This window comes from Cervus elaphus, chromosome 1, assembly GCF_910594005.1.
Source record: "Cervus elaphus chromosome 1, mCerEla1.1, whole genome shotgun sequence".
Taxonomy (NCBI): Eukaryota; Metazoa; Chordata; class Mammalia; order Artiodactyla; family Cervidae; genus Cervus; species Cervus elaphus.
Genome location: NC_057815.1, coordinates 83456214 through 83482469, shown reverse-complemented (window position 1 = coordinate 83482469; position 26256 = coordinate 83456214). Strand labels below are relative to the sequence as shown.

At 39.6% G+C, this 26256-nt stretch overlaps 1 protein-coding gene across 4 annotated transcripts in view; it reads left to right on the top strand.

Annotated features, from left to right (window-relative positions):
• LRRC4C (leucine rich repeat containing 4C) overlaps positions 1 to 26256 on the top strand; it is a 1337050-nt gene that overhangs the window by 1137310 nt on the left and 173484 nt on the right. Inside the window, exon 1 of one of the 4 annotated variants that reach the window (XM_043909646.1) lies at positions 10022 to 11935. The exons of 2 other annotated variants lie outside the window; for them this stretch is intronic. The gene's annotated coding sequence lies outside the window, so the exon portion shown is untranslated. Of the gene's footprint in view, positions 1 to 10021; positions 11936 to 26256 lie in introns of those variants that run through there. One more of the 4 variants, XM_043909671.1, reaches the window with a different exon arrangement.

The following is a 26256-nucleotide window of genomic DNA, read 5'->3' as shown; positions in this document are numbered from 1 at the left end:
TTTCCAATGTCGTTATTTTGCTGTGAAAGGAACATCTGAGTGAGGATTTGTAAGATGTCATCAATTTCACTTTAGAATTTGGCTTTCTGTAAGGGCTGGAAACTTTGGGAGCATTTTCTGCAGTTCTTGTCTGAGACAAACCGATTTGTTTTATGAAAGGTTGAATAATGTCGATCACACCACTCTGGATCTACATGAAAGCGCTTCTCCAGGCAGACATATTCTGATAAAAGCATACAATTTAAGAGACCAAAGGGCCCATAAAAGTCATCAGTCTAGCAAGCCTCAGTCTTTAACACCTTTCATATCATTAAAATGAATAAATTTACAGTGGTTTGACAAAATGTCCCCAACTTTGGATTTTGCCAGCTATTTACATTTTAAAATGTTACTAAATAAAACTAAGAAAGGAGATCATAGTTGAAAAATATAAGAAAAAATTCATCACCAACTGAAGATTTTTGTTTGCAATTTAACTAATTTATAGAACACACTCAGTCCATTGGCCTTATTCCACTCAGTTTGCTGTGCTGGACTAGTGGAAATTTAATCAGGGATGATGTTTGGAAATTGCTTATCTAATCTATACCTGCCTTAAGGACTCAGACACAACTTAAGCTTAGGCTTGAACAACTCCAATGACAATCTTACAAGGGCTCATTCCTCATGAAGAAAGCTTTATTTTCAGGAAGTGCTTGATTACATGAAATGGGAGTGATGTACAGGCACCAGGTCTAACATCACACATGTACACACACACACACACACACACACACACACACACACACACACACACACACACACGCAAATAGTAAGCATGCAAACTGGTAAAATTTTGCAGATTTTAACACCTGACTTTTTTTTATACTCTTCTTCTCTCTCCTGCTCCAAAGCTGGTGCCTTGTTTGTATCCTTACAACCTCCTTTAGTTTCCTAATTGCTCTCCTGTGTCCAAGTTGCTCCTCTCCTGCAATTTACTTGCATAATGTCCTTTGGAATGTCTTTCGAAATTCCCAAACTCACCATGTTACCACCTTAACTTAACATCCCTCAGTGATAAATGATACTGATATTTGGAATGAACTTCTTCTTCTTCAAAAAAAGAAATCCTTATCAGGCTGCTCTATGCAAGTTCATTTCTTGGCATTTCATCCCCTTCCCTGATACACTTTCTCCTTAAGCTCCAGCCCTAAAGTATTTGTAGTTCTCCTAAAATACAAACAATGAAAGTTTGTCAAATTCAAACTCAGGTCTCTGTGACTCTAAACCTACTGCTCTGGGCACTTCTCCATGCTCTTTCCTTGGATCAAATATATCCTTTTTGTGAATATACATGAATCCTTTCTGAAAATGTAAGCTTGGAAAATAGTGGAAAGGTCCTAATCCTTTGTCTGTACATACAGAACCCAATGAATTTGGTGCTTGATAAAATTTTATTAAATAAATAAATGGACTGGATTAAGCTGGGCTAAATTGTTAACTAGCACTTATAAGGAAATTTGTTTTTATAGTATCTTTCTTACTGGAGAAGAAAAATACATAAGATGGGCCCTTAGGCTTCTATACAGAAGACTAAAAAGGAAAAGACATCAAAAAGGGGGGTGGAACTCTCCAAAGATAAGCTTTTTTCCAATATCATTATTTTATCACTCTCTAACCCTAGAGGTAAAAGAAGCAGAAACAGGAATAGAAAAAGTGAAAATCCAGTCACCTTTTAAACGTAGCCACTAAAATCAATAAGAATAGGAAAAAAAAAATGGAGGCATCATTAATAAGAATTAAAGAAATTAAATTCTAACATAGCATACTATTTTTCAGTATTCTTGAGTCATTTTTTCAAGCTTTATTAAGATATAATTGACATATAACACTGTGTAATGTGATGATTTGATACATGTATGTATTGTGAAATGATTACCAAAATAAGATGACACCTCTATCACTTCATCTGATTCCATTTATTTGTGTGTGTGTTGTAAGAACATTTAAGTTCTACCCTCATAGAAACTTTCAAGTATGTAATACATTATTTTTTATTGTTTTTTTTTTTAATTCATTCATCTGTCAGTAGACACCTAGATTGTTTCCACATCTTGGCTATTATAAATAATGCTACAATGAACATCAAGGTGCAGGTATCTCTTTAAGATTTTTTCCATATATATATATATACACACATCATACACACACCCAGAAATGGAATTGCTAGATCACATGATGATTCTATTTTAAATTTTTTGAGGGAACTTTATACCATTTTCCATAGTAACTGCACCCATTTATATTCCTACCAAAAATGGACAAGAATTCTCTTTCCTCCATAACCTTGTCAACACTTGTTACTCTTGCCTTTTTGATAATGGCCATTCTAACAGGTATGGTTTGCATTTCCCTGATGATTAGTGATACTGAACATATTTTTGCATCCCTGTTGGCCATCTATGTCTTCTTCAGAAAAATATCTGTTCAAGTCCTCTGCACTGTGACATAGCTGCTGTCCTCATGAATTTACAAACTTCTATTAAAATTCATACAATTTTAATAAAACATTCTTTTCAGAAAGATTGTCAGCTAGATTGCGGTAGAAGTCAAACACTCAATCCTTTCACAGTCCCCCAATGTTCACTCTGTTCAAAGGACCACAAGTTCATGCACATCCCAAAATCTTCACCTGTGACAGGGATATTTATTTTATAACTCATTTCCTGTGAACGTCACATAATGTTGACAAATTTAAAGATCTTTTCCCCATTTTCAAAGTCACTCTGAGCAGTATATCTTCTATATATTATGAAAGAGATATATATCTCTTATGTATGTCTATTTATAGTGTTTGGAGAATTATTTCATTCCAGTGATAAAGGTGTTTTCATTTTCTGTGTAAATACAGTACATTATTTTTTTTAAAAAACTGCAATATCTCCTAGACAGTCATTTACTTCCCTCAAAAATGCTGTGAATTTTAGAAACCTGGACATTTAAAAATGCAGATGGTTGAGCATTCTTTAAATCATGTACTACTAAATCAGCTGGAGGCCTAGAATCACAGATGTACTCATGCATCTTCAATGGGCAGAGAATGGAATTTTGAAGTCTAGGCACTTCATTTCCTGAAAACACAATAGTAGTATGGTGGGGAAACAAGGCTATCATTTCTTGAATTTTCTGCATGGCTAATGCAGAAATAAAGTGACATACTTTAGGAGTTGTTTAGTATCAAGTGCTGATTTAGCGAGATCAAAGGCAGCTGTCTTCCCAAATTACACAACTGGATTCACACCATCTACTAATTCCTGGTGGAATTTTAAAGATACCTTTACAGGCAATTTTCTTCTCAGTGCAAAGACTCTTAATTTAGACAGTACAAAGACGCCGCCATGCAGCTTCTCTGCACAAATACCAACTTTCTTAGAAACATTTGATAAAGCAGACTGTGTTCTTCAAGAGCTTGGGTCACCGTTTAAAGTGATAATGCCATTTGCAACAACATGGATGGACATAGAATTTTCCATACTAAGTGAAGTAAGTCAGACAGAGTAAGACAAATATCATGTGATGTCATTTATATGTGTGAGATATATATATATATATATACACACAACATATATATATATGTATATATATATAATTGATACAAATAAACTTATTTACAAAACAGAAGCAGACTCAGAGACTTAGGAAATAAACATGGTTACCAAAGGAGAAAAGTTGGGGAAATAAATTAGGAGTTTGGGATTAACGTATACACACTATTAAATACAAAATAGATATTCATAGATAATCCACAAGGATGTACGATATAGCACAGGGAACTCTACTCAATATTCTGTAGCAACCAATATGAGAAAAGAATCTGAAAAATAATAGATATATGCATATGTATAACTGAATCATTTACTGTACCACTGAAGCTAATACAGCATTGGAAATCAGTTATATCCTAATATGAAATTAAAAAAAAATGACAGATTTCTAAAATGTAATTGGGCCGACGCTGGTGTAGAGTTGGTTTCCAAATTGTTACGCATTGTTCCTTTCAGCTTTCTTCTTGTTCGGTTAAGTCAGTCTTAGAATGTGCCGTGTCGCCTCGGGTGGTCTGAGAACGGACGCGTTCTCCCTCAAGATGTTCCCCATTCACTCATGCTCTCCCTTCCCAGATGTCCTTCGTGCTTGGCACACTTCTAGAAAAAGCGTATTACCAGCTACCTTTGAAATCTAGACTCTTTTGATCTCTACATATCATCTAGCTGATCACACCTCCTGTAACCAAGCATATCATTTGGCTAAGCTTTAGCCCTACCAATCTTTGGGCCACAAAGTGTTTTTTCCTTAGAATAAACTTCATTCTCTGTCCTCTGGCTGCAGGTCTGCATCCATCAGTTGCAGTCTAACATTTGCAAAGCTTTGAACACGTTGGTCTCCTTATCTGTGAAGTCCTCTGAGACCGTCCCCATAGTGAGGTGGCTACTGCCACCTCTGCTGTCCTTTTATGCTTCTTTCTGGTAGAATTTTGACCAAATATTATTATACCACCATTGCTTATAATTACCACCTTTACTATCTACCCACTTTCCTCCCACAACCAAGTAAACAGTTTATTCATCCAATTGATTAAAATGTATTTGGATGCCAAAGGGCTAGGCACTGTGCTAAGAAATGCAAGTACCAATAAGTATTCAATTCCAGTATTTCTGCAAATGGATTAGTAGCGTATTTTTCCCACTTATCTGGAAAGTTACTTGTGGTTTTCTCATTTATTTCTAAAAGCTATTCCTAAGAACTATTTATGACTGAGAATAGGGATCCTTTGTTCTCTGCATTGCAAATAGTTTTCCTTGTATTTTGGTTTTTGTTATTATATATATGTTTTCTTTACCATTTTTTCTTTTAAACTTTCTCACCAGTCTCTTTTTCAGAAACTAACAGGTGCTAGAGAGGGGATGGTATGGATAAGAAGAAAGACTAGTGCAAAAGTCAGCTGAGGAACTTGAGGATGGTCTTAGTAACGTAATACAGTGAGAGAACTGGGCAGATGAATGAGTCATTCCTGAATTTGCATCAACAGATGTGACGAGGAACGTGAAGGCAGTCCGGGGAGGCAGTGATAACTTCCATAGTACCTGGCACATAATGGGAGGTTAATACTCAGCTGCTGAAATAAGTAAGTGACTGGCTAAATGCAGATAATTTTCTTTCCTGCAAACCCCAGTAATCATTAGGGAAATTTGTTATTTGTAAAGAATAGAAGTTGTGATGATCACTCTGATTCTTGACTCATTTGTCGTGTAATTCTACAGAGGCCTCCCATTGTAGGCGGCATGATCTGCTCAATTCCTTAATGATGGGTTCCACCAAGTAATTTACTTTAGCCAGTGGGAAGTGGGTAGATTTGATTCATACAGAACCTTGAAAAAGTACATTCTGCTTGTTCTCTTGAACTTTTGCTTTTGCCAAGAAATTTGCTTGGGTTATGTTGATGAAGGAAGTTGGGTTATCCCAATCACTTTAGCTGAGACTATTCTAGATCAGCTCTCAGTGAACTTAGTCAAGATCAGAAGAGCCCTGTAACCAATCCCCTGTCTGGTCTACTGAATCATGAGAAATAATAAATAATTACTGTTTTCAGCTACCAACTTTGGAATGGTTTATTATTCAGCAATATCTAAGTGTTGTTATAATTCTATGATTAAATGAATTCATTTGGTGGCATGTTTTCTAAGTTTTTCTATTTAATAATTGCACTAAATATCTCCTATTACTAACACTCTGTGAACTGCAGTAAGAGGAATGGTCAGTAAGAGACAAAGAATGTAGACCTTTCCTAATGTCTTGATCTTGCATGCGTGCATGCTCAGTCGCTTAGCTGTGTACAACTCTTTGCGACCGTATGAACAGAAGAGCTACTGTAACTCACCAGGCTCCTCTGTCCATGTGATTCTCCAGGCAGGAACACTGGAGTGGGTTGATATTTCCTACTCCAGGGGATCTTCCCAACCCAGGGATTGAACCCATGTCTCATATCTTCTGCATTGGTAGATGGATTGTTTACCACTGAGCCACCTGAGAAGCCATGTCTTAATCTTAGGTATTCATTTATTCAACTAGGTGTACAGCATGAGAAATACAAAAAAGCACTCTCATGAAATCAACCATGGTTTAGTGGGAAAATAACAAGCAAATGGTTTGCATCCATTGCAATAAGTAATAATAGGAACTTAATGACCTCTGAAGCCAAATAACTTTAGTTGGACACCTTTCTTCTGTCACTTCCTAGGTGGACCTTACTTAACCTCAATTCCATTTTATTTATTTATAAAATGGGATGGTAACTGTACCTACTTCATAAAGTCATTGGGGGATTGCTGGCACTGCCATCTGTAACATACTTAGAAGTGTGTTTTGCACTCATGAGCAACCAATAGGGGCTAGTGTTTTATTTAAAAAATTTAAAAACATGAAAGCCCAGTGAAGAAAGACCATAGAGGGTACAGACTCAGTGGAGGGGTAGTAGAAGAGATACTTTAAAAACCGTAAATTCACAAATCTACTTGGACTTTGGTATCTTCAGTATATTTCAAGGAACAAAGAATAGGTGATGATTATGATATCTTCTAAATATGTACTACAATGTTCTTGGAATATTGTGTAACCTAACACATACAGTAAGTTCCCACTAAATATGGCATTTGGATCATTAAAGTAGTTATCAGAAGAAGCTGGTCTAATGAAGTTAATTCACATGCCATTCATTTTACGTGACTACAGAGACAAGCCTGATACTACTATCCCACAGGACATTCTGGTCCCTTTTAATAGTATTGGAAGTGAAAAGAGAGTATCTATTGCCAGAGTGTGTTAACGTGAAGGCTCAAATCTCATGTGTTGTGCTTGAATAAGGTAGCGTACAGCCTGTTCAATCAAATTAATGAATACATTAATAAATGCATTTTTTTCTGTATTTGTAAAGCAAAGTTAGCAAGCTCATTCTCCTTGCTATTTTGTATTTTCAATTACAAGATGCTGTCCTCTGCTGTTTGCTAAAGATGACACCAGGTAGAGTCATTGGCACATAGTGAAATAACATAATTTTGTTTCCCCACCCAAATGCCTACAAATCAGGGAAGAATTAACCTAGACTTCTCAAAGTTCATAGAACAAACCTGCCCTGTTAAGCAAGGTGCTCCTCTTCCTTTAATTTCATCATATTTTAATGGCATCTGTCCTGCCCATGCTTTTGATAACTAAATGAACTAATTGGAAGTGTGACAACATGATCAATCCATTACTCTTCATGCAATTATTTCCTGTAAAAGAACTTTCATGAAGAATTTTACTTAAACACATATGCTGTCATCATTGACAGTATCTGGCAACTCCTACTCAATAAATATCTATATTTATGTCATTAGTTAACAATTTAGTTTGTGTGTGCATTTGTCCGACAGTTAGCGTGTGGACTACTTATTTCAATTCTCTTTGAGTAAGATCATTCTGAGACAAATGTATCAATTTCCCCCATGGGGTTACAAATTCATCTCTGGGATTCACTATTGATCATGACAGTGTGCACACCTATGACTATCTTAGATAAGTTCCTGAAATCTAGAAACTGTAGCAAAATTGGAAGAATTGGAATTGAGTAGATCTGAGTTCAAGACTTGCCTATGTCTTGAAAACACATATTTACCAAATATGTGGCTTTAGCATCACTTTCCTCATCTTTAAAAATCTCTCAAGGGGTTGTTTTGAGTTTTAAATATGGTGAGTGATTGATGTATATGAGAAGTCAGCAAAAGAAAACCATGCCACAGGGATGACCCCAAAACACTGAGTATGAATCAAAAAATGAAATCCAAATGACTAATTCAAGGTAATATGGTGTGAAGGAGCAACTGAAGGGGAAAAGAAATAGTAGCTGCTGAATGGGAAGGTAAACAGAAAAGGGAAGATCTTCCTTTTTCTTGTTGGTTAAATAACACTGCTCCTTCACTGCTGCTTTGTTTGATAGATTAATTCATTCTGAAAGGCTTTAAATATATCTGGTAGGTAGCTAGTAATCATCTTTGAAAAACAAATCATTGGCCTTTCCCTTGCTGTCAAAATCCCTAAAAGGAAAATTTTCATTTCAAATGGCTTCTAGCTTAGCTCAGAACCAGAAGGTAGATTCCTTTGAAGCTATCTAGAGCAGCTAGTGAAAGCACTTTTTAACGGTTTATTAGTTGGTAAACTGTAATTGGCACATAAGGGTAAGAGCTTCAAAAAACAAATTAAACTTATAGTCAACTGCCCACTAGAGTTTTGAATCAATCAATAGAGTTGTCTTTTAAAAACAGAAGCAATCCCATTACCTCTCAACAGATTCACATTTTATGCAATTCATAGCTATATCAAAGTTCTCCAAAAACAGAAATTAAGTAAATTACAATCCATGTGTAAAGAAAGGCTTTTTTTTCCTTGCAGGTGCTGACATCGGTAATACATTCTAGAATATGTGCTTGATACCCAAAGAAATATACAGATGCAGTCCTTTTTTAACTCTAAATGAGGAAATATTGTTTAGTCACTAAGTCGTGTCTGATTCTTCTGCGACCCCATGGACTGTAGCCCTCTTGGCTCCTCTGTCCATGGGATTTTACAGACAAGAATACAGGAGTGGGTTGTTATTTCCTCCTCCAGAGGATCTTCTGACCCAGGGATGGAACTTGGGTCTCTTACCTTAGCATGTGGAGTCTTTACCACTGAGCCACTTGGGAAGACGCCAAAGGAGGAAATACCCATGTACTATAAAGGGAATAGGAAATATATATATATAACATTTGGTGTGAATTTCGATATGCCTTTAATGTTTCCTTAGTAAAATTTTTCTCCCTTTCTGTTGAATGCCCCTACTCATTATGAGTTGTAACATAAAGACTCAAATGTTAAGTATATAATATGCTCTAATAGAGTGGTCTACTGCTTGTTAAAACTGTTTTCAAACCAAGTAGGTATTCTGACTTTTTAAAAGAAAACCAGCACAGAAATCATTGATGATGCAACCTGAAACAAAGAAATACTTACTTGCCTTCCTCTCCCAATGAATATAATATTTTATTATCTGAATTATCATTCATTTTATCTATTTCATATCTCAAGGTCACATATGTGAATGGCATAAAATATAACTATAGCTTACAGAAAAAGCCTCTGACCATTGTATAGTGGAGAAAGAAATCCACATAAATATGTTATTAATCATATTATTATGGGGACCCTTCCATCTTTCTAAGATGCAGTGAAGTTGAAAAATGCCACCTGCCCCTGCCCCTAAAATAAGTTGATGGAAAAGCCCATAACCAGGAGAGAGGGATGTTGGAATTGAGTTGTCAAACTGTCCTGGATGTCTTGTACAAACTGAACAGGGCAATTTACTGCAACACTGCATAGGCTGAAGGCGCCTATCTCGCTTCTACACTGTTTCCTCCTGGTGTTTTATCCTGCAAGACCACACGCTCCCTCCCTGGCCCCTTTTCAGCCCCTCCTAGATTCCGACTAGTACATCCTAGGTAATAGTACTGTGTTAATCCTTACCTTGTGAGCAGCCTCCTTACCTAGGGAGGGAAGAAGCTCGTGTTCAGCTTTCAATAAAGCAACAGCATTGTGTAAATTATATTTCAGGATGCTAATGGTGATTTGATTTCTATGTCTTCCCCTCTGTAGCTCCAACTCCTGGCTTTCAGGATGAAAACAGCCAGGCTTTGAGAGGGGGGAAAAAAAAAAAAAAAGATAACTTCTCCCACACCACCCCTGAGTTTCTCTGCTTATTACTAACCTCCTAGCGCGGGGGTGGCTCTGAAGCGCGGCTGTTCCGGCTCTGCCCTCCAGGTGGCAGCGGTGCCACACCGCAGAGGCTCCAATCCCCTCGTCCCCGACTTCAAGTGTTAATGCAATTGACCAATCAGTGCTAAGATGATGGGAGGTAATTGGGTAATTGTATTTTACTGATCACAAGCAGAGAAAGGGAAAGGAAAAAGGGAAAGAAAGAGGGGGCAGAGGAGGGAAGGGGACCGCAGTCCGGGAGGAGATTTGGGGAGCGGGGACGCAAACCTTCGGGACGTGGCGTTGGCTTAGAGAAAGGAGCTGCCGCCCGCCCTGGGAGCGCATTTAATATCGGAGGGGGAAAGAGGGGAGAGAGGAGCGGGCGGGGGAGGCAGAGAGTTCCAGCTGAAGTGGATGGAAGGGGACCGGGGCTTATGCCGCGCTGGGAGCCGCGAGTCGGGGCGATGTCGCTAAGGACCGCGCGGAGCAGCTGCGCTCCCAGGAACGCATCTCTTGGCAGAGGACTAGCCGGCGTCGGGAAGGTCTGCGAGAAGAGGGACCAACTTGTGGCTCCAAAATGTACCCGACGCAGCTGGAAATGAGATCAGAGCTGCAGTTTCATTCGAGAAGGATGAGAGGAGCCAGCGACTAAGGATTTTTTTTTTTTTTTAACCCTCCTTCGTTCCATTTTCTATCCTCTTTCCTTATTTTTTTCACTTGCCTGACAATCCCGTGGAGCCCCTCGCTTCGCCCTCCTTATTTGAAATAAAAGCCCAATTTGAACTTCTTTCGTCGCGGCGCCCCTGGATTCGCAGCCCGCTGATGGATGAGAAGGGGACCCGGTGGCTGGCAGGGGCCACCGGCGAGGGACCGCGTCACGCGTCTCCCCCGTGATCCCGGCCCTGATCCTGGAGTTCTGCTACACCTGGAGAATCTGGACCGGGTGCCGGGGGTGGGGGCGGGGACAGAGGAAGCCCTAGCCACCCCGAACCTTTAAAAAAAAAAAAGAAGAAGACGAAGTAGCTGGGGGAAGGAATGGGTTTCTTCTTGACAGCTGACGGAGCCTTGAAATTTTCCTCCACTACCTCCGCCCCCTCCCCCGCCCCCGCCCCCCGCACTCCATTTAATGTGAGATTATGAAATTGCAGAGGCGGCGGAGGGAAGGAGACAGGATATAACAGAGTTTGGAGGGAGAGGGGAAGGTGGCTGGCCGGGTGGCTGAAATCAAAAATCCAATTGCGCACTGGGTTGTGATGAGAAATCTAATCAGATCTCTGGAGAAGGGGCCGGCCGGAAGGGTGGCGAGTGGGGGGAGTTGAGCCCCAAATTCTTCTTCGAGGTGGGGGCTGGGGAGAGGAATCGGCTATGTAAAAGGAGACTTTTTTTTTTTTTTTTGGTGGCGGTGGCGGTTGGGTGCGTTGGAAAAATGAAGGATGCGGGACGCAGCTATCTCTTGGAACCGAACGCAGTGGATAAACTGATTGTGCAAGAGAGAAGGAAGAATGAAGGTTTTTCTTGTGAGACCTGGATCTTAACACACATGTGTATATGTGCACACAGGGAGCATTGAAAAATGAAATAAGCCAGTGTCAGACCCTCGGGGGTTGATGTATTCTGACATAAATAAATAACCATAAAAACAGCGACCCCTCCCCTCCCCAAAAGGATGATTGGAAATGGAGAACCTTGGATCCACAAAGAAAAGTATGTGCTTTTTTTTTTTTTTTTTTCTATAAAGGAGAAAGTAAGCCAAGGAGATATTTTTGGCATGAAAAGTTTGGGGCTTTTTTAGGAAAGTAAAGACCTGATATGGTGGTGTTTTCTTTTTGAATTTCCCACAAGAGGAGAGGGAATTAATAATACATCTGCAAAGAAATTTCGGAGAAGAAAAGTTGACCGCGGCAGAATGAGGCATTGATTGGGAGAGAGAAGCCAGCAGAGGACAGTTGGATTTGTGCCTATGTTGACTAAAATTGACGGATAATTGCAGTTGGATTTTTCTTCATCAACCTCCTTTCTCCCCCCCCAACCCCCCCCCCCTTTTTTTTCTTTTTGGTGTCAAGATCATGCATTTTTCCACTTGTTCTTAACCACCTGGATATCCATCTGGATGTTGCTGTGATCAGTCTGAAATACAGTGAGTGAACCTTTTTTTTTCTTATTTATTGGTGAAGAAAATGGCCATGAATTTAGCATCCCTGATCCCTTTATCCCTTCACCCCCTGAGTGTGGTTTCTAAAGACCTGGCTGTGGGAGGCCAGAAAATAGGGAGAAGGTGGCCCACACATTTGCTCCATTGGGCTGTGCTCACTGATAAGCTGGTTTGCTATAATGATGCAGGTTGTCTGCAACCCGGGCAAACGCCTTTGCAAATGTTCATCAGAAAAAAAAAAAAAAAATTTCCCCAGGAAAGCCGCTGCAGTGTGGGGTGCCTTGCTCTGTGTGATTGACACTCAAGAATGCGTTTAAGTTGCCTGGCAGCCCCAGAGTTAGATTCACAGATGTTTAGCCATTGGAAATCGAAGGGACCCAATTTAAATTTCATTATCCAACCTGACATCGCAGATCAACAGAATGTATTAACACAGAAATATGATAATAAACCCAGCAGATGAAGGATGGCTTCTGGCCGGGTAGGTGGGTGGGTGGAGGGAGGGGGAGTGGGGTGGGGGAGGAAATGATGGAGAACAGCGGCTGGCTGACTGCACATCTCTCTTACACACACAAGCTGGAAGGTACCTACATGCTCCCCAGTGCTAGGAATGAGAGGACCACCCCCTTCAACCCCACCCCCTTCTAACCACTTATGTGAGTAACTGCGAGGCTGTCCATGAAGGTGCCTGGGGACAGTTAGTTGCCTTCAGTTTTGCCAGAAACCTTCCCAATATGATCGGGTCAGGGCTTTTCTAAGAAAAGAGGCAGAAATCTAGTGTCCTGTGGCAACTTAGATAAAGGTCTGAGGGTTGAGCATCACTGCTTCTCCTCTGCCAGCTTTGTCTTGGGGGAAAGAGGCCACTGAAGGAAATTTTTTTATAAGGTTGAATATGCTTAAAGAGCTTGAGGGTCTGGAAGATCGCCCTTTTCATCTCTTCCATCCCCCATCGCTGCCAGGGTCAGAGAGCTGGCTTTTCTTTAGTTTCATTTTATAACAGAACTCTGCCTGTCAGTCTTCTATTATTTCTCTCCGGGGCCTTCTATCGGAATCATAGCCTCATATAACTTTAGAACCAAAAGACTCCCCAGAGATCTCATGCCAATACAAAAGGAAACTGAGGCCTGGAAAAGCCATAACTCTTTGGTGAATGGCCAGATCATAGGAGACCAGTGACTCCCACAAGAGCTGATGAAAGTCAGTTTAGGATCCAAACTGGACAGGAACCAGTCATACGTGGAAGGAATGACTTCTCTCCCCAAAGCTGCCATGTTTATCTAGAAGCGTCAAGGAAGGTACTTATCCTGAGAGCTTGCAGTAAACTCCTGACATTCCAGACCTCAACGGTAGTCCATCTCTAGCATTCATATCTTTTTTTAGTCTTAGTCTTAAGTCTTTTTTTTTTTTTTAAGTTAATAGAAGAACTCAGATAACCCTACCTTTAATACTGTTTGAAAAGAAAATATGATCCACGTTGCTGGCATATCCTAAAGGAGATGAAAGGCAGCAGTCTTCTGGTTCCTTTTTGGTGTTGGGCACATTTAATCCAGTGAGTGGTGGTCCCTGGAGAGTCATTAAAGAAATGTGGAGTTAGATTTATATGAGAGAATGATAATAGAAACCAGAAACTCCCTGCTAAAAGCCTCTGAGTCTGTTCTTTCACTCACATCATCTATTCTTATCCTTTTCATTACCCCTAACTAAACTAGCCTACAGCTGAGCACTTCTCTAATTTATTTTTCTGGGCACATGTTTCCAGTTGGGACACAGTTCGGCACTGCATTTACTGACCTATGAAAATAATTGTGCACGGCTGTGTTCGTCCCCCCCCCCCCACCACCCACCCCCCTGAGATCCCTGTAGGTCTCTTCTGCATTTTCATCATTCCTTGCAGATATTTTTTGCATGTTTGTTTTGTTTTTACATGACCACTGTTAAGTCATCAGTGGTGGTCATAGATTGACACCAGTTACGTGAAGTTCCTACTCAGTTGCAACTTAGAACAACTGATAAAAAAGAAAAAAGAAGGAAAAAAAAGTGTACTATGAAGGTTTTTGTTGCATAGCTCAGCTCTGGGATTCACGTGGGAAACCCAGCCATGCAATCAGCTTGGCTCTGCCAATCAGGAAAGGGGACTTTTCTTTCTTCCTTCCTTTCTTTCTGTCTTCCTTTCTGTCTGTCATTTTATCTTTCTTTCTTTACCCCCTCCCTGCCTTCTTTCTTTTTTCCTCTCCTTCTTTCTTGACATCAAAATTTCTTCATTGCTCCTCTGATTCAACTTGCATCCCTCTCCTTCACATTGTCACCCCCTCTCCACATTTACACCCACATGCAAACTTTACTGAGAAAGAGGGGGAAGGGGGTGGGGGATAGGGAGAGAAAATATGAATGTGTTTAAAATCGTGGGCTGAAATGTGTCCTCCCACCCACCTCCACTTGAAGCTGTTCTGCAAATCTGGAGATGATGGAACATCTAAGGATGTCATCCTTTTTCAGGCTGGTGAATCATGTCACCAGCACAACATTTCAGGACATGCATTGCCCAGACTGGGGTTTAGTTCCTTTGGTTTGACAATCAGAGTTGGCTCTGTATTTTAGACAACTTGCTTGTGGACTGATGAAAGAACTGTGGCCAACTGTAGATCTGGAAACTTAGTTCATGAGCTTCTTTCAGGACTGAAGTTGGAACCCACTGAGTGACATTTGTGAGCAAGGTAACTGTGTACTGGAATTTGTTGAAGACCACAGGCCCAGAAAGCTGCCAAGTTTTGCAGGGTTTCAAGTTACCTTTTCAAATGTCTTCCTTTTCTAATTTAATAGCTATGAGCTTCAGGCAGTACCTTCAATTTCCCTGGCCTTCAGTGTTCTCAACTGTGGGATGGGAATAATATTAACAAATTGAACTTCAACAAATTAGAATGGTCGTGTGAATTTAAAGTAATGGTATGCAAAGCCCCAGCCTAATAGGCTCTCTAAGGAGAGCTGTTTGTTTTGGTTGTTCTTGGATTAATTTGGATTAACTTCCTGAGATGAATACAGGCTGGCCAAGCACTTTGCAAGTTCTGATGGCTACACTTAAGAACAGCAAATGTGCAACTTACCCTACAGTAGTTGCCAGATTCTTCTTTTGAGGTCTTATGAGGAGAGAGTTTTTATGATATATCATTTTAGATATGAAACATTGCTTAAAGCTGGAAAATGAAAAGCAATATTTTCTTAGAAACATAATTCTCAGCAAAAGTAATACTTAAATGAGATTTTAGGGGAAAATATTGCTATTCTTGTGTTCTACGTTCTTTTGGTCTAAAAGTTGCAGAAGATAATTATATATTAATGGTATAATTTTGGCTACATATTGCATTATCTGGATGTGGAATGCACAAAGTAAAGGCAGATTTCTTGGCAAGCATATGATTAAATTGGATGGTTTAAAATTACATTACTAATATTAAGATACCCAAGTCCACAATTTGGATTCACGGTCTTCCTAGTTATAATGAATCCCATGTTAGTTATATATCTTCATTTTTGTGAAAGGATAAAGACTCACTAGACTCTGTGGGGTCAAGATTTCATGCGGACTTATGTGTCTTATTGTTTGCACGTGCAAATCTTCCAACACCAACTTGCCAGTAGTTTTCCGAGACTGTCAGTCACGGTCACAGTTTATAATTTCATTCTCTACATCAGCAGCCAAAAGTTCTGTCCATTTCCTCAATATGCTTCTGGAAACCTGTTCTCCCTCTGAGGGAAAAAGAATCCTACTGTTTTAATTATTAGTATTCTTGATGTCTCAGCTGCGGATAAGACAGTCAGGCTGAGGAGTTGCCTGTTGGATGTTTGTACTGCTTCTTTTCAATTAGGAAAGCAATTTGAATTCTATGTTAGCTTTGGAAAAGCATCCTAAAGCTTACTATTTTCACTGATCTCAAAAAGAGATGGAAATAATTTGTGAGCGTTCTTACGGTTTTGTTTATTTTACTTTTTGGTGTGCTTCTTAAAGATGACTGAGAAATTGGGTAAATTCAAACTCCAGCATCCTAATTTGATACTCAGTTTTCCACTGGGTTAATGTGAGCCATTGACCTCTCTAAGCCTGCTTGCTTATCTGTAAAAGAGAGGTAAAAACAACAACCTCATAGAGCTAACTGATACAAAGATGCAATCAGACTGTCATATGTCATGCACAGCAAGTGTTCAATAAATGCACATTTAAATTGAGCACCTCTGATCTTAGTTTAGGTAGCACACAGTTTGCAAAAAACAGATAAGATCTTGTTTGAGGGAAGCTGTTCATATAAATTCTTGTTTATATAGATTAAAAACTGAGAAATTTATAGACAAGGTTAGAGTAACACAAATAGATTTAGCTGTTTTTGGTAAGGTCCTAGACTTTTAAAATGTATTTGGAAGTGCTTTAGTGAATGCCATTTCTTTAAGAAAGATTACAGCATACCTTATAAATTGTGTAAAATGTACTGTCTGTCCATGTAAACTTTAGATTGTCAAGTATTTTATAATATAGGCATACAAAATAATAATTTATAAACAGTGTGTTAGAAGATGCTTCCAATCCAAGGGATCAAGAGTCTATTGCACGTTTCTTCAAAATGATTTCTCTGGAGAAATGTAAATTCGACAGTTGAAACTTGATTGGGCAGGTCTTGTGGTAGAAACCCTGTACTTGTAGCATTCTCTGAGGGTAAGGATTTTATTTGTTCTTTGGTGTGTCCTTAGCATCTCAGAAGAGTGTCTAACAACTGGTGTGCCTGCAGTAGACATTCCTTGAATGACTGATTGAACTTAATTAAGAGAATCACCTCCAAAGAACTCAAATGCAGGTGTATACACATAAGAAGCCTGGTCTTTAGGAATCTATGGAAGCTTAATGAGAAACATCAGTGAGCATAATGGCTCTGTGTTTATGTGTGTTGTCATACCTGCACACACACACAGACGTTTTAAGCACCCTTTGAGTGGTTTCTTTCTGTTGGAAAAGCTGAGATCTGGAAGCTCTGTGATACAGTGTATTTTTCTTAATCTTAGTGCTATCAGTAATGGACCATAACAGTTGATAGATTCACCTCATCTCTCTTAGGTTGGTCTTATATTCTTTCCTGTGAAATAACGGTTAAAAACTAAGGATCTCTCAAGCACTAAGATTCTAGGATTTTGAATTCATAACTGACTACCAAGAAATTCAAGATTCCTAGGAGTTGAAAACATACAAAACCTCTGATTCCAGCTTGTGAGTTGTCACAACGTGGAGAACAGCATCGTATTCTGTGAGAAAGGCAGAATCTGTCACAATGACAGATATGCAGAGTAAAAAGGTAAAGAAAGTATCTAGAGGGCGTGAAGGGGAAATAGAATAAACCTGGAGTAGGCAAACATTGGATCTCAAATGTTTTTCACTCCTTGTTAGCTGGATCCTAAGTAGGCAAGTTAACCTTGCTATGTCTCAATTTTGCTCAAATATAAAAATGGAGATCATTTTTCTGGCAGTTATTTTGGGAGCATTAATTAAGATGTCTAAATGTTTGGCACGTGGTTAGTACACAATAAACGCTAGCTCACTTTCTTTCTTCTCATTGAATTCTTTGGTTATTTTCCACAGAAACGGGAACATTTAACTGAAAGTCTGTGAGTGTTTTGCTTTACGTTTACTGAGTATGTAAATGAGGATCTTTTGCAACTTTGCTCTCAAAGTGGATAATATTATTTTTGATAATGTTTCCAATGTCAGATTCATAGTGAAGTTTAAAAATAAGGAACAACTTATGTAAGATTAACAAACTTATTTCAACTTAGGCATAAGCCGATGACAGCTTTTTAATGGTTGTGGGTGCTTTCAACACTTACTGAGGTTATGGGTATAGTTTTATAATTATGATAGTAACTACCATTTATTGAGCATTTAATATGTAACAGGTACTATGCTGATAATATAACATATTTTTCTCCAGAATTCTCACTTGGGGAACTGAAACATAAAGAGGATAAGTAATTAGTCTAAGGTTATCCAGCAACTAAGTGATAGAGCTGGAGGTAGGAGCTCCATCTTTCAGGACTTTAGAAACAGGATCAGAATAAGTAAATGCGAACATGTTGCCTTGGTATCAAATACGCATGGCAGCTCACTGTCTTCTATCCTGATACTCAAACTGAATATCTTAATTGGGACTCAGATATCTGTAGTTTTCCTGTTTGCTGAAACGAAGGTTGTAATCAGATACTAGGTTACAGATACCTTGCATCTATCTTTTGATCAGTCTTTTTTAGTATCTAAATGTGCTCCTACCTGAGGAAGAGATAACTTCTAAGAAAGACTTGGGAAAAAATTGTCCTAACTCACTCAACACAACTACTGGACAGAAAGACTTTGGTGCAAAATCCTATGAGATCATCTGGAAATTCATGATCATATGAAAAATAAGGTCATTGCTAATAATTAAGTTTGGAGTTTTGTTACAGTATCCTAGGAATCTGATGTACTCCTGGTTTGTGGGCACCCTCCCCCCATCACCTGATCTCAGTCCTTGTGATGTTAGATCTCTGTAGCACTTAGTACCACTGGTTGCCACTGGCTTTCTGAAACTCTTCCTGTGGGATTGATCTGCCGTTTGCTATCACCTCCTTTATTCTTTTCACTTTATCCTCCTCCTGTCCTCTCCTGCTCTCTCCTGAAATGTGGAAAGCCTCGTCTATGAATCAGTTCTATTCCTAGTCTCTCTGCATCTCTGAGATGTCTGCTGGGCTTGTTTGGAGAGAAGATGCTCAAATCTTTGGCCCAACCACGTTGTGTAATTTGACAAGTCCTAAATCTCCAGGGCCAGCAAGATCTCACTTTCTTACCTGGTCTTTTGTAGGCCTCACAAATCTAATCCACTTACTGTAATTGATTACTTTCTCTCCAGGAGCCTATATATTTTCAGTTTCATATCAATATCTCTTTAACCACTAATCATTCATCCATTTACTCACTGTCTCAAACTTAGCTTTTCTATCCCTCAGTCCAGTGTTTATTGTTTCTTTCCTAGATACCTTCCTAAGTAATCTTTCTGATGCTACCTTTTCTTCAATATGGTCCATCATTCATATTTCCTTCAGAGGGACCCTACTAAGAAATAAAGCTGAGCATTCCCTCCTCTGTATTCTGTGAATATAGAATAAAATTCAGATTCTTCTCCTAATGATACACACTCTGACCAGCCTGTTTATCCCTCTCATCTGTCTGCCATACCAGAGGTGCGTGCGTGCATGCCGTCATGTCCGACTCTTCATGACCCTGTGGACTGTAGCCTGCTAGGCTCCTCTGTCCATGGAGTTATCCAGGAAAGAATATTGGAATGGGTTGCCATTTCCTACTCCGGGGGATCTTCCTGATGCAGGGATCAAATCTGCATATTTGCAGGTGGACTCTTTTCCACGGTACCGCCTGGTCTCCCTTCCATACTGAAGGTTTTATTTCTCTGGGGATATCCCAGGCTAGATTTTGGCTCCAGCTTTGTGAAAGCTACTCCATTTGCCTAAGGTCTGCTCTTCACAGGTCAAATTTCAGAGCGGGTTACCTCCTCTGGGAAAGTCTTTCCCAGCTCTCCTAGACCCACAAATCCTCTTGTCTCTGTTACACCAGCATTTTGTTCATAGAGCTGTGATAGCTCTGATCACTCTTATATCAATGTTTACTTGGCTGAAACCTGCTAGATTGTGATTTCTTTTAGGAAATGAACCTCATGTTATCTGCTTGTCATCTCCCACATCTCGTTAATATAATGCACAGGAGTATTCAAATGTATTTTGGCAGAGCCAACCAAGGAGTGGACTGATCTAACACATCCTTTGGGTGAAGAGCTTCCTTGAATTCAGTCTCTGGTACAGGCCATTATTTTCCCAATATTTTTCCCACTAAGATCAACTTTTTATTATTTTTCCTCTAGTCCTTGTTTCAAAACTTAACTTTGCCCAACAAATACATTGCAACTTGTTTCTCCACTTTCCTAATTGCAAACATATACCTGCCCATTCCCATTCTGCCTAAATGTGCTGATTGAACATTGTGACCTTGAGTTGGTATAAACTGAGCCAAAAGATGTTTTGCAAAATACCATATGCCATTATAGGAGTACATGCATGATTTCTAATTGGCTTTTTGAAATATTGATAAGAGTTGTCTTTGAGGCTTCCAGTCTTTAAAATAATTCTGGAAATATATTTTGGTGCTAATCTTATGCTCTAATTTAGAGCTGCTAATAGGCTCAGTGCAGGTTTGGCAATGCATACTCCTTAATAGCATTGTTCGCAAAGAATATTGTTCCCAAAAATGGAGTTGCGACTTGGAGCTGGGCATTGCGGGAGCTGCACAGTTGTATGAAGGGGGCCGTCTTAGTCCGCAATGACTATTGGAAAGAATCATGACTTTTAATTTTGAGTCATGCCCAAATAAGGGCTTATGCAATGGGAGAATTAAAAAATATATTCTCCTCACTAAAAATGTCTGGATTAAAACTTCGGTGCAAATACCTGGTTTTATGGAGCCAGGTATATATTCACAGGAGATGCTCTGGTTTCATGCTTTAGAAGGATTCTTCCTCCTTTCTTTCATAAGAAACAGCAGAAGACACTGAAGTTAAATGAAAATGCTAAATGGTAAGACCCATTTAATTATGGTTTAATTTTATCCTTCAATCTTTGAATATAAATGTCTTGAATATGTTGAATTGGAACATATGCTTTTCTTTCAGTATATTTTCCATGTTTTTCTTCTAGTTTTCTTCCCACTGTAGGGGTTGCTGTTATCATCTCTCATAATACTAATAGGAATCACTAATAATAGCCATAGTAAATGAGAGAGCAAGCTCAGCACTGGCTCCACTAAATAATAGCAAATGCATACTTGCTTCTGCCAAAGTGCGAACCTCTGAGACAACCCTGTTTGTTGGGAAGGGTCTATGTGTTTTATTCTGTCAATTTTCACCAAGTCAGTGGAGAGAATATAAGAGAATCTAGTCATTCCTTTATAAATATATACATATTTATTGGTTGATAAGATAGGTATCAGGGATGGTTGTTAAGTTTCATAGATTAAAAAAGAGTACTTAACTTTTTTTTTCTCTTAGAATGACTATTACTGTCCTCTAATTATTAAAATCATCTATAATTGTAGATGTGGTCCTGCCTAGAACAAGTCAGTTGTTTTATTTGTAATGTTTTAATAAATATCCTATGGTCCATATAATTGGTTTTTTTTTTTTTTTTTTTTGATTCTAGGAATCATAGCATTAAGGACCTCATTCTCAAGACAATAGCTTGTTTTTCTTTAACTATTGGTTTGATAATGACGTTGGAAAGTTCAGTAACTACAAGTTTCATTTTTTAAGGTGCATGGCATTTGAAAATATAAAAACTGTGCTTCTTTAGGATGGTTTAAGGTTGAATGTGAGCCAGATCTCAGAATGTGCTGATTTTTACAACCTTAGGAGAAGGAGGGAGGGAGAGGGAGGGAGGGAGGAAAGGAGAGAGACAAAGAAAGAGAGAGAGAGATTGCTCCGTTCTGAGCCTGGCTACAGTGCTGTTGTAACCTGGGCAGAGAGAAGGCTGAGTATAGTTTGTAGATCTCTAGAGAGAAGCACAGCCCTAGATAGGGACCAGAGCCTGGGTGTGGTGAATGAATTCAAATGCGTTATGGGGAGTGATCAGGGGACTGTGATTTCTTCTAACTGAAAAGGCAGAAAGTCAGGAACCATCCTAAGAGTTAACGTCTACACAGTGCTGTTTGGGAAGGCAAGCATGGAACTAGGAAGGCTTTCTCTGTATTGTTTGAACGTTGCCATGGCAATCGTTTCCAGCAGAAGTTACATGTTTTTCAGTTCCCCAAAGGAGCAAACAGGGTTTTCTTCTCCTTCTCATCCTCCCTCTATCCTTCCCTACCTCCCTGAATGCTTAGTCCTTATCTTTCCATCCTTATTTGCCTTTCGTCTGTCTTTTCTTTCTTTTTTTTTTTCCTCTCACCTTCTCAACTCCTTCCTTATTAGCCACAAAAATATTCCAAGTCCAGGAGTCACTTTTAGGCAGAAAGTGAGTCAGAGCTTCCTCTCTGGCTTTCTGTATTCCCACTTGTGTTTACCTATTAAAGACCTTTTCTGTATTCCCACTTGTGTTTACCTATTAAAGACCTAATTATATGGAAGCTGTGGTTGGAAGCAGGGTTGGGGCTTTCCCTTGTTGGTAGGACACAAAACATATTATAAGGGTTGGTGTTGTGGTGATATGTTAATCGGATCGCTGCAGGCAAGTTTAGAGCAGCAGTCTCTGACAATTAGAAAGAACAATGACTTTCCTATGACAGAGCCCACTCTTAACTGGAGAAGGATTAGCATGCATTGCAGGTCTCAGGAAGGTTCCTGTAGACCCTGAGAGAGAGCTCTGCCTTGCAAATGCCTCCTGTCTCTTTCAAGGAAGGCTGCTGCCTCTCCTTGAGCTGATTTTTACTGCCAAAGAAAGAAACGTGAGGGGACAGTGAGAGATCTGGTTTCGTGGGTGATGGGGGACTTGCTGCAGACCTGGGCCGGAGGATATATTGTGGGGACGTTCAGAAGAAATCTTTGCCTGCTGAATGCACGTGGCCAGTGAATTGTGAAATGGGTCTCATTAGAGCCTTTCATATCCCGGCATGTGCCAAAGTGCTTTGCCGGCACCGCGCCATCACTTCAGGTCCAACCCTGCTGCTGTTGACTGCAGCCAAGAAGGGACAGAGGCTCTGTCTGTATTAAAGCTTTCAGTCTCATCCTTCTCTGTCTACTGTTCATTGTAAGGCGCCTCTGGGTCTTTCACTGTGGACCGGGATGAGGCACAACACATCTAGGTGTTTGTAGAGAGGACACGTGAAAGGTTTTGAGCTTCACAGATAGGTTGGAGGCAGCCAGTGGGTTCTGACACCCAGAGGCCCCCTCTCTTTTCCCTACAACTGGCATCAAAGTTGTCTCTAGACTTCCTGGCATATATGCCCAGATACTCACCTGAAAGAGATGATGGGTATTTCAGGGCTAAATGAGTCATTAGCATTGTGGTTGTCTAATTGCTAAGTTATGTCTGACTCTTTGCGACCCCATGGACTGTAGCCTACCAGGCTCCTCTGTCCATGGAACTTCCCAGGCAAGAATATTGGAGTGGGTTGTCATTTCCTTCTCCAGAGGATCTTCCCATCTTATCAACCCAGGGATGGAACCTCTATCTCCTGCTTAGCAGGCAGATTCTTTAGCACTGTGCCACCAGGGAAGCCCTGAGTCATCAGAGACTTTGTATTGTTAATAAAGAGGGACTTCTTGCTTTGTGGGGGGGATTCATACACTAGAGATTTTAAAATCAAATGTTATCTCCCAACACGTAGCCCCATTTGTTTTTATTGTTCAGCCACTAAGTCATCTCTGACTCTTTGTGACCGGATGGACTGCAGCACACTCCTCTGTCCTTCACCATCTCCCGGAGTTTGCTCAGGTTCATGTCCACTGAGTCAGTGGTGCTATCTAACCGTCTCATCCTCTGTTGCCCCCTTGTCCTTTTCCCTTCCATCTTTCCCAGCATCAGGGTCTTTTCTAAGGCTCAGCTCTTCACATCAGGTGGCCAAAGTATCTGAACTTCAGCTTAAGCATCAGTCCTTCCAATGAATATTCATACTCAATAGCCCCGTTGGTAGTAGCTGCCAAATGCTGAATGCTATATGCCAGGTACTGTGCCTGTCTCTTATTTAGACTGGCCAATGATTCTATAAAATGGATAATTTGACAGCATAGACACAGGAGCCAGATTGACTGGAGTCCTGTCCCTGCTTAGATCTGTAGCTTTGGCCAATTTACTTACCCCCTTTGAACCTCACATTCTCATGTGCAGCATGAGAATAAATATAGTACAGAGTTGTGGTGAGTTATAATTGAAATAATGCATATAAAGCTTTTAGCAGAATGCTTGCATGTAGAAAACACTCAAACTATTATTTGTAAAAATGTAAGAGGTGTTTTCATACAACAATATTATGAAATAATCACTAGGCTTGTGCCTCAAGGCAGAACAAAATTAAAAATAGTTAAGGGCAGATTGCTTAATGAAAAAAAGGAAAATAATATTGGAAGATGAATTTATGAATTTGGAATGGTAAATTCCTGATATATTTGGCATAATTCTACAGTTTGAAAGAAGAATAGGATCATTGAAATAGATTTTTGTTGCATTCATTCTCGATCAAAAGTTTAAATTCAACCATGTTAGAGTTTTCTGGTGAAACTGATGTCTTATATCAGCTGTGATGTCTTACATTGGAAAAAACTAAAAGATCTAACTAGATTAAGCAAAAACAGAGAATTTACTGACATATGCAACTGAAAAGGCCTGCAGTGCATGGAGTTCAGTTATGATTTGATCCAGATGCTAACAATGTCATGGGGATTCTTGCTCTATTTTCTCTGTAATTCTCTTGGCTCAGTATTCTTACATGGACTATTTCCATCCTTAGGCTATTGGGTTTGCACTTCCTTACCCCTCCACCAAAAAAAAAAAAAAAAAAAAGATTCACACTTTTTTTTTTTTTAAATTTTTTTATTAGTTGGAGGCTAATTGCTTCACAACATTTCAGTGGGTTTTGTCATACATTGATATTTTATCCCATTATTCCCAGAGATCATCCTGAGATCTAAGGTGACTCGACTAACTTAGGCCATATGCTCACTCATGGACCAATCATGGCCTTGAAGGGAATGGAATTGAGGGTCAGATACATCCCTAGATGGAATTTAGGGGCACTTGAGAGACAAGAAGAATTTGCAGATGGAGAGACAATCACAAATAACCATAGGTCTAATGGTTGTGAGCAGGAAGGATGGGCTATTTTGTTTCACATTGTAACTTGCTACAAGGATTAATTTTGTTTCTACTTCTCTGTAATGTTATGTTGTATATAGGTATTGAAGTTTTAATAACCATCCAAGGAATTCTGTTCTTCCAGCAAATCATCTGGCTGTAGCTATCAATTTTTCAGAGCAACAACTTCATCTGCATTCATACTGTTTTTCCATTGCTCCTCTCATCTCTTAGGAACAAGTCCTTGCTTTTGAAAGGGAATTTATGGGCTTTTTTGGAAGTGAGAAAACAAAAGCAAAAACAAAAGAATCCTCTTCACTTTATTGGCAGAGGTTTTTAAATCATTTCAAACACCCATGCTCCTGGTCAATTGCACCAGCCATGGGTGTGCGTCTATCCAGCTTTGATTTCACTGAATTTGCCACTGCAAAGATCTCAGCAGTCATGCCATCCATTACTAAATTCTCCTTTCTGCCCACCCAGGGATGGCGACTCAGGTAATATGGCATGGTATCCTTTGCTTCTTAATGGATGAAGTAGAGGAAATAAGTGTCTAAGCTTTGAATACAAATCTTTGTTGAGAAGTCAGTCCTGTTCAAAGCAGAGGACTGCTCAGAAGGTTCTAGGACTAGGAACAATCTCTTTTGTAGTCTTCACACTCTGTAGCCATATTGTGCATAGTGTAGGTACTATAGTCATGCTTACGCAATGACATGCTTCTGTCATGCAATGATTCTGAGAATCAAACCATGTTCATATGCTTCTCATAAAAGATGTAGAGAAAATTACTGGTGGAAGAGGCTGTGCCTGGAAAGTTAAATGAAGATGGGCATTTTTGATTACTTGTTATATGGTAGAAATTATAGTAGTTTATTTTGCGTATTTTATCTCACAGCCTTACAAAATTTCAATAATAATAACAATAGTGTCAGGAACCAATAATTTGTTGTTGCTGTTTAGTTGCTCAATTGTGTCCGACTCTTTGCAACCCCGTGGACTGCAGCAAGCCAGGCTTCCCTGTCTTCACCATCTCCCGGTGCTTGCTCAGACTCATGTCACTGAGTCAGTGAGGCCATCCAACCATCCCATCCTCTGTCATCCTGTTTTCCTCCTGCCTTCAGTCTTTCTTAGCATCAGGGTCTTTTCTAATGAGTCAGCACTTCGTATCAGGTGGCCAAAGTATTGGAGCTTCAGCTTCAGCATCAGTCCTTCCTATGAATATACAGGATTGATTTCCTTTAGGATTGAGTAGTTTGATCTCCTTGAAGTCCGAGGGACTCTCAAGAGTCTTCTCCAACACCATAGTTCAAAAGCATCCAATGGTTAAAAGGAAACCAATAATAGGGAACATTTATTGAGTAATTACTGTGTGTAGGTGCTATTCCATATGCTTTAGCTTTGTAACAACATTGAATCCACAAGCAAATAATTGCATTTTTTAGTATGAAGGATAG